General features: G+C 41.4%; 1 protein-coding gene across 1 annotated transcript in view; it reads left to right on the top strand.

The window, feature by feature from the left end:
• The first annotated feature begins 6,468 nt into the window (after positions 1-6,468).
• The window catches only part of tspan18b (tetraspanin 18b), a 36,797-nt gene continuing 35,274 nt past the window's right edge, over positions 6,469-7,991 (top strand). The window contains exon 1 of the mRNA XM_085462168.1: positions 6,469-6,803. The gene's annotated coding sequence lies outside the window, so the exon portion shown is untranslated. The remainder of the gene's footprint in view (positions 6,804-7,991) is intronic.

Here is a 7,991-nt window from a genome sequence, read left to right as displayed (position 1 = left end):
GGTATATGAAGGGAGTTCAGCCACGCTTGGCCTGCCACCACAACAGCAAAGAAATGGCTGCACTCATCAAGCAAGAGGGGATGGGTGGAGAGTCAGCATGCAAAGGTAAAAAATGGACCGCTCGCTCCTCTTTTCCATCTTTACACTCTCCATTTGCACTCACCCCGTGGCCCTATAAGCCTCGTGTGTGGCTTCTTTCTTTTCCCTTTCCGCTTGGTTAAGTTCAGGCCCTCCAGATGTTTCTGCTGTGTGCATTCCTGAATGAAGAGGTGTATAAAGTATCTGGTTAGACTGGCATATAACTCTACAGTATTCCCCCTCACACCCCCTCATATCCTCGGGCTCCTGTCACAGACTGAGATACAGCAGGTAGACATCCATAATTATTAAGGTGGAGGAAGGCATCGCGCTAGATTGCCTACAGGTGTTTTTTAATGCTAAGGAATGCACACGCAGAGGGAGAAACACAATCCAGAGCAGTCTCAATACAGTGAGCCTTAAAGATACTTTCAAAGCTTTCTAATTCCAGATTTAGCCTGCTAATGCTCTGATTTCCTTATTTATTCCTCTTCCCACGGATTTGTCCAATTACTCCTCTAAACAGCGCTGGGGGCTTGTTGCTAGGTTACCACCAGGTAACACACACACATGCAGTCACCACAGAGTTGCTAAGATGAAGGTGTTTCCAAATAAAGATGATTCCTTAGCTTCTGGCTTAAGAGTTAAACAGACACGTCTACTGTCACCTTCCTCTAACCCTTCTCCATCAGCTTGGTGAACGTGACAGATGCAGACAGGCTCACTAAGCCAGATGGAGCCGCATGAATTCACACATGATTTCATGTGAAAGCACACTGATTTTAAATGGTGTCGCAGACAAAGTCATAGAGGGGAAATTTGTTTGCCACTCTCTTCACAAGTACTGCTTCAGCTTAAATCCCATATATTTCACATATATATATCATCATTTTTTCTCCAAAAGTTTCCTCTCTGGGCAAATGCATGCCTAAATTCAATCTGGAAAACCAAATTATGACTCAAACAATACAATGGAAAATTAAAGACAGCAAGCTCATTCAGTGCAGTGGCATTGCAACTTGAATGTGTGTTATACAGCCCTGATCCAAAGGATGAGTCTACTCTCTGCCTCACAGCTTGAGTCCCGTCCTGGAGACTTAGAGGGGGCAGAAAAGCTGGGACACATGCCACGTCCCCCCTGGGCATTGGCTGATGCCCCCTGACAGATTGAGGCTGCAAAGATGTGTTCACATTTGTGTACTGTGTGCGCTTAAGGGTCTTACATTAATCAGAATTGACAAACTGCGCAGTTTGAGACAAGTAAAGGTCTGTTTGTTCAAGTAAATAACATGTAAAAAAATTGATCTGTCATAAAACTCTATGGCTGGACTGCTCTGTTTACAGTAATGTGCAAGAGTCACCCTTGATTTCATTATATTTTGCAAGGGAAATGAAAAATAGGTGAGGTGATTTACTGAAACGTGTGCTATCTAGGTATGCTTTTACTGCATTGGCAGTGTGTTTGGCATCACTGCCATGTTGAAAAATGAAGCTGTTGGCAGTCAGATGCTTTCCAGATGGTATTAGCTGATGGATCAAAATCTCATTATAGTTTTCATCATAATTCCATCAATTTTGACAAGATCCCCAACATCACTGTTAGAAATGCAGTCCCGAACCATGACAGAGCCTCGACCGTGTTTTACAGATGGGTCTAGACACTCACTGTTGTACCTCTCTGCTGACCACCTCCATACAATTTCACATTCTACCCATAAGATCTGTTGCCACTGAAAGTCCAGTTCTTGCATAATTTGGCATACCTTTGGTGTAGACATTTATACAGTCCTAACACTTTTTGCACATAGAGGCGTCACCTCTTGCTAGCCAAAAAACAATGCAGGTTTAAAGATTCTTTACGGTTGCCTTTACTTTTCAGACCCAGACGCTGTGTCCATCTTTTATACAATTTAATTCTGCTTCATTTAATTTGCACTGCAAGAAAGTCAATCCTGTGTGTTTCAGGGACCAAAGTAACACAGATATAAGATATGAGGTAACACTGAAAGAATCGGACAGTTATCAGTATATCTAACTTTGGAGCAAGCATTATGTCACTAACAGAGATAGGCAGTAACGCGTTACTGTAATCTGATTACTTTTTTCAAGTAACAAGTAAAGTAAGGGATTACTATTGCAAAAACGGTAATTAGATTACCGTTATTTTCCCGTAGGAACGCTGCGTTACTGGTTACTAAAACCGTGATTTTTTTTTGCGAGAATGTAAGCGAGTGCTACATTGTGACAACAGCTGTGTGCAGATCAACAATGGATCATATGAGTGTGGGAGAGAGTATGAGCGTGCAGCGTTTAAAGCGTGGAAGTACTGACCTTACTTTGAGTTTGATTCCATAAAAAGTGACAAAAACATTAGCGTCCGTTGTGCGTGGGAAGAAAACTTCTTTTTACAGCGAAAAAACCCCCCTAAACTTCCAAGCAAGCACCGAGTAGCTACCACATAATGGGAAACTCACAGAGAAACTCGCGGATTCTTCCACTGACCGCTGTGGCACACCTGCACCAGGGTAAACCTCCGCCTACCCGACTCCTGCTTTACAGGTGAAAATAGAGCAACAGGACCGCTAGTCTTTGATGTTATTTATTTTCTGCTGTGTTTTACTTGCATCTATTTGAAAGACTGAGTGTAAACACACAAAAAAAAATTTATTTTATGTGCTGGAATGTGCAGAAAATAGGTTTAAATATTAAACAAATTTCTTCCAGTCAGAAAATGTTGCATATAATTTAATTTTTGCTTGATGCATAAAGTTAAAAGATTAAAACTAATAAAACAAGTTTTAAAAAGAGACTTTTCCATTTGATTACATTTTGTATGATGGATTATGCAGAAAAAGTAGAACTGGGCTGAAAGATCTATCGCTTTATCACCTATTCAGGTTGTAAATCATGTTTTTTAAAAGTAACTAAGTAATTAATTACTTTTGAAAATAAGTAATCAGTAAAGTAACTGGATTACTTTTTTGGGGAAGTAATCAGTAATTAGTTACTGATTACTTTTTTCAAGTAACTTGACCAACACTGGTCACTAATAAGGTAAAAATCCAAATATCACCTTAGGCTCACTGAACAGTGTTACACTGCAATGTAAAATACTCTAAAAGCTATAAGTAACGCTAATTATGTTTGCTAACTCAGGGCTAAATAGTGCCTTGCTAACGCATAACTGACATTAGCTTTCTTACAACTAAGTAGACACAGAGCTCTAGCCAATAGCACTTCAGCTGACAGATGCATATAATGGGGGTAAATGTGTTCTGCTCCAGAAGGTGTGGCCAGGCTCCTCTGTGTTTTAAATGTAAACTTACGGTGTTAGCGTGAAAGCTCCATGGGTGTTGGTAGTAGTTTTTAGCCAGCTGTTTCCATCTGCTTTCAGTCTTAAAGACAAGTTGGATAGATAGATTTGTTTATTTCAAACATACGGAATATATTAACCATGCATCTGCATATAAGTAACTCCTAAAAGGAATAGGAAGAAGTATAAACCTATGTGATCCTACCCCTCCAAGTTATTGGCCCCTTGACTCTAGCTACATATTTAGCCAACCTCTAGAACACAAACAATTACCCTATTGATTAGCTGATCGATAGAAAACAAATTGTCACTCTCTATGTATTGATTAATGGCTGAAATGATTGTTCAAGCAGAAACATTCACACATTTTCCGGCTTTAAAATGTGCTGCTGAAGTGTAGGAGCATTATTTTCTCCCTCCAGTGGCTACACAATGGTGATATTTCATCCTTTGCTCATAAGGACTTGATATTTGCATGCTGCAAAACATTTAAAGAGAAAACAAGACAGCATTGCATTAACACAAAATGCGGTAAATTAAATTACTCCTATGCCGTTGCTGGGGAAATTCCTTCAGACTCCATCCCCTGTGTGTGCTTATGCATGTCTCTGTGTGTACATAACAATGAGTCCCACTTTGTGTGAGCTTGTGAAGCATGGCCATGGCCTGTTTAATGAGATAGCATGTGTTATGATGCTATGTGTGTGAAATTGAAGTGCCGGCAGTGTAAATTGAATTAAATGGGTATGTGTGCGATAAGGATGTGCATATGAGGAGCTGCCTATAGGCTGAGATAGTTCTACCTGCGAGTGTCATGTGCATCTTATGTGATTACCATGGACACAAAAGTAAATTTCACTGGCAGCTGCATGGATGGAGGAGAAACAGTAATGAAGTCTGCTTTCAATCCAAATTCTAAACAGTTTAACATGCACATGACTTAGCTGGAAACTCTCAGCAATGATAAACAAATAAATGGTTAATTGCACCAGTTTCCATCTGAAGCACCTTAAATATGACTTGGAGTTTCGAGAACAAATAACTTCCTGGATTTTCTTTTGTATTGGGGGGGATAAAATGTCACTCTAAGCCATTACAATCCGACTTAGGCCATCAAATAAAGGTCAAAACCCGAGACTGTAATCCAATTTTGTGGCTGTGTATTGACTGTGACTGGCGCTCTGCATCATGTGGACAACAGATCAGTACATTTGTTGATCAATCACTGATTAGCTAAGAAAAGAACAAATAATCACTCAACTGAACCGTGTCAGAGCTTAAAGAGTGCACATCTCCCATCGCCAGTGAACCATGTGAGCGCTCAGATGGGAGTGGGGCTGTTTAGTCAGTGATTCACTTCAGCTTTTCTTTACTCTGAGCCCTCTGAAAATACCCAAGGAGCCAAAAGGAAAATACCTCACAGCTGTTCTCTCTGCAGCCAAATCATTCCAGATATACCTCTCTTTACTCGCCCTACGCCTGAACCCCGAAGAGCTATTGAATCCAGCCTTTCCATAAGCTAATCTTTGCCCTCCTCCAAACTTCACATTAAGTCGCTGGATGTCTTTTCTTTTCTTTTTTTTTGCTGTTGTCGTTTTTAACATTAGAAATACATTTAAAATAATAGACGTGTCCCGAGAGCCAATGAGCAAAGAGTCAGGAGACTGGGGGTTGGAGGTATCACATGTGCCAGTGGGAATGTCAGTGTCATGACCTTAGAGGAGTGGGCAAAAAAGATCAGTCTCCGGAGCGCTTATCTTGCTCTCCATCTGTAGTAGATTTGGTGACACGAGGAGCACAGAGGGATAGAAAACACTTCAAGCTCAACCCCCCACGCCCCCAAACCTGGAACAAAAGCACTCGCCTTGTTTTCTGGCTGGTGAGAGAGTCACACAGCATGAATAATTAACAAGGGACAAACAATAACTATCAGCTGCCTATGTGTAAGTTGTTGCTTATCTGTGACTGTCATCAACAGTGCTTCAAAGGAACCCATACTCGTTAGTCTCATAAAGATAATATTCCTGTATGCCTTGGGGTACTCGCTAGAAGCAGTATATTGTTCTGTGCTGTGGAATTTTGTTAGTTTCCCCCAAAGTGTTGACGGCATTCAATTCAGTTTTATTTATATAGCATCAGATCACAACAGCAGCAATCTCAAGATGCTATATAGTATAAGATAAAAACCCTGTAATGTTAGATAGGGAACCACAGAGTCCCTCATCTGTGCAAAAAAGACACTGAGCGGACGGTTTTCCTTTACAAGGGATGATTGCAAACATTATGATCATTTTATCCAGCAACCCAGCAACTTTATAAGCCATTTCTCTGCTAACCACAAGCTGCAGAAGTGATTATTTGAATCATGCCTAGTGCTGCAACTTATTTTCAATACAGATAAGTGTGTAAATTATCTTTCCCACACCCAGTTTGCGTTTATATTTTATTTATTTTTAAACTATGAGACACAGAGAAGGTTCCTTGCATTTCCCCCTCCTATTTAAAGACTTAAACAATTAATTACCCATTAAAAATTATGATTTTCTTTAGATGGACTAGGCCTAATCAGTTATTGAACTCAGCAGCTCCAATTCTGAGTTCAATAAAGGTTGAATATAAATGAACAAAACCTAAGAGATCCAGAGTTCCCCAAAGTTTGGAAACCAGGTAGAAACAACTTAGTGGAGACCAAATCTAAGCAGGGGGTCGGGGTCTGGGGCCGTTATTACAGTTGATTACACTTGTGTTTGGTGGTATTTGAATGAATGTGTGACTAATGAACTTTTCAAGAACTGATTGATCGGTACTAGCTTAATTATTATTATTATTATGATTATTATGATTATTATTATTATTATTATTATTATTATTATTATTATTATTATTAAAATACTTGGGGGGAGGGCATATTTGGCGATATGTATTACACCACCCATCTGTTCTTACACCTAATTTTGACAGATTGATGCTTTCCATTAAGCTGGTAAACGCACGTTTCTGCTGCGTTTTGCCACACACGCACAAACAACACAGTGAGCGTAAACTCGAGGCGTGTATGTGGTCCGGAGTCTCCGCCCTCCGGAGCAGAGCAGGCAGCTGTATGAGCCGCTCAGCTTTCAGTGAGTTCAGAAAACTGTTTGCATACCAATCTTCCCCCAAACACTGCGTGCGGGTCTAAATTGGGATCGCCGATCTCGTAGTGGTGGATCTTTTTTCACAGTTGGACGCCGTTGGGCACGTTTCACTCCAGTGGACATCCCAGCTGATTCCGCCTTTCCTTTTTTTCTTTTCTTTTCTTTTTGGTTTTGTTTCACCTGAATACGTAGGTTGCAATCAGTAGTAGCAGCTCTCAGAAATAGGCTGTGAGTAGCAGCGAAAACAGCGTGTCACAGCCAGAGGTTTCGGCACTGAGGTAAGAAACTGCTCTTCAGAAGTGTCTCCAACTCAAATGTTACGCACCGAGGCAAAAGATTTAAAAGAGAATTTCGTGACTGCCTCGTTGAACTGAGTCATTATTTTCAACAGCGTGTCTAATTGTCTAATGGGTGGTGGTGTGAGGGGTGTTGTTGTGTGCGCACTGTTTGATTTCTGCAGAAGCTACTTTGTTGCGGAGAGTTTAATTTTCACATCAAACAAGGAGCAGAAATGAAATGCCTCGCAAGAAGTGACACGAGCAGGAGCGCGCTTGTTAATTGTTTAAGTCGTTTATTGGGTTGTTAAAACCTCTTTAACCACGGGTCAGATCTCTCTTTCGTCTTTTAGAGATGCAGAAAAAAAATGCATCGATGCATATCTACATTCTTTGAAAGTAGTTCAATCTTTTCATTTAATTGTGGGTTATAGTGTGAGAAACCTGACAGCAGGGGCAGTCCAGAGCGACGTCTGTCAGTCTCCAAGCTGGCTTTCTTCCCACGGGGGTCCAGCTAAAAAACGGGCAGGCTGTCTGCAGAGACTTATGGAGCCACCAAATGGATGTCTCTCATGGCGCTACCTTCGTTGTAGGGCAGGAGTTCACTGTCAGTTCGCGTTAATCAGAGGGATGCATCATCCAAAATCACCTCCTCCATGTTTCTGTCTGTCAGAGCTCCTCTGGACCAGACATGAAATACTCAGAGACTGAAAGGGCAAATCCGGCACTCTTAGGAAAGTCCCGTACTTGTGGCTTTTCCTAGTAAACTTGGGCTGTTTTTGTTTTTAAACTGATAAGTTGGATAGAGTGAAAAGTTGACGTTCTAACTCACTCAGTATGCAGTGAGAAACTCAAAACATCTGTCACTGAGTGTAACAGCTGGGAATCGGGTTATAATCAGATTTTGCCCAAGGAGATTGGCTCCAAGGGACCCATTAACACGCTCACCAGTGTGTCCAGGTGAGCGTGGTCTGCTGGGCTCTCTCGCCTCAAGTTAAAGTCACTGCCGGGCCCATGTCTCCCCGAGGCTGGTACAGTGTGTCAGGAGAAAGCAGAATCATATCACGCCCCAGCAGCTTGGACAGACTGACAAATCAGCTTCTGTCTTGATAAATGAGCTGAGCTCCACTATACTGCTGCCTCATGTGAAGATTTCTCTCTCTCCGTCTCTCTTTCTGCTGCCTGCTCTTT

The sequence above is a fragment of the Copadichromis virginalis genome, linkage group LG7 (genome assembly GCF_057382275.1).
Source record: "Copadichromis virginalis isolate Kocher_CV1m ecotype Utaka linkage group LG7, C_Virginalis_male_GT1.1, whole genome shotgun sequence".
NCBI lineage: Eukaryota > Metazoa > Chordata > Actinopteri > Cichliformes > Cichlidae > Copadichromis > Copadichromis virginalis.
This window is presented reverse-complemented; position numbering and strand designations above follow the sequence as displayed.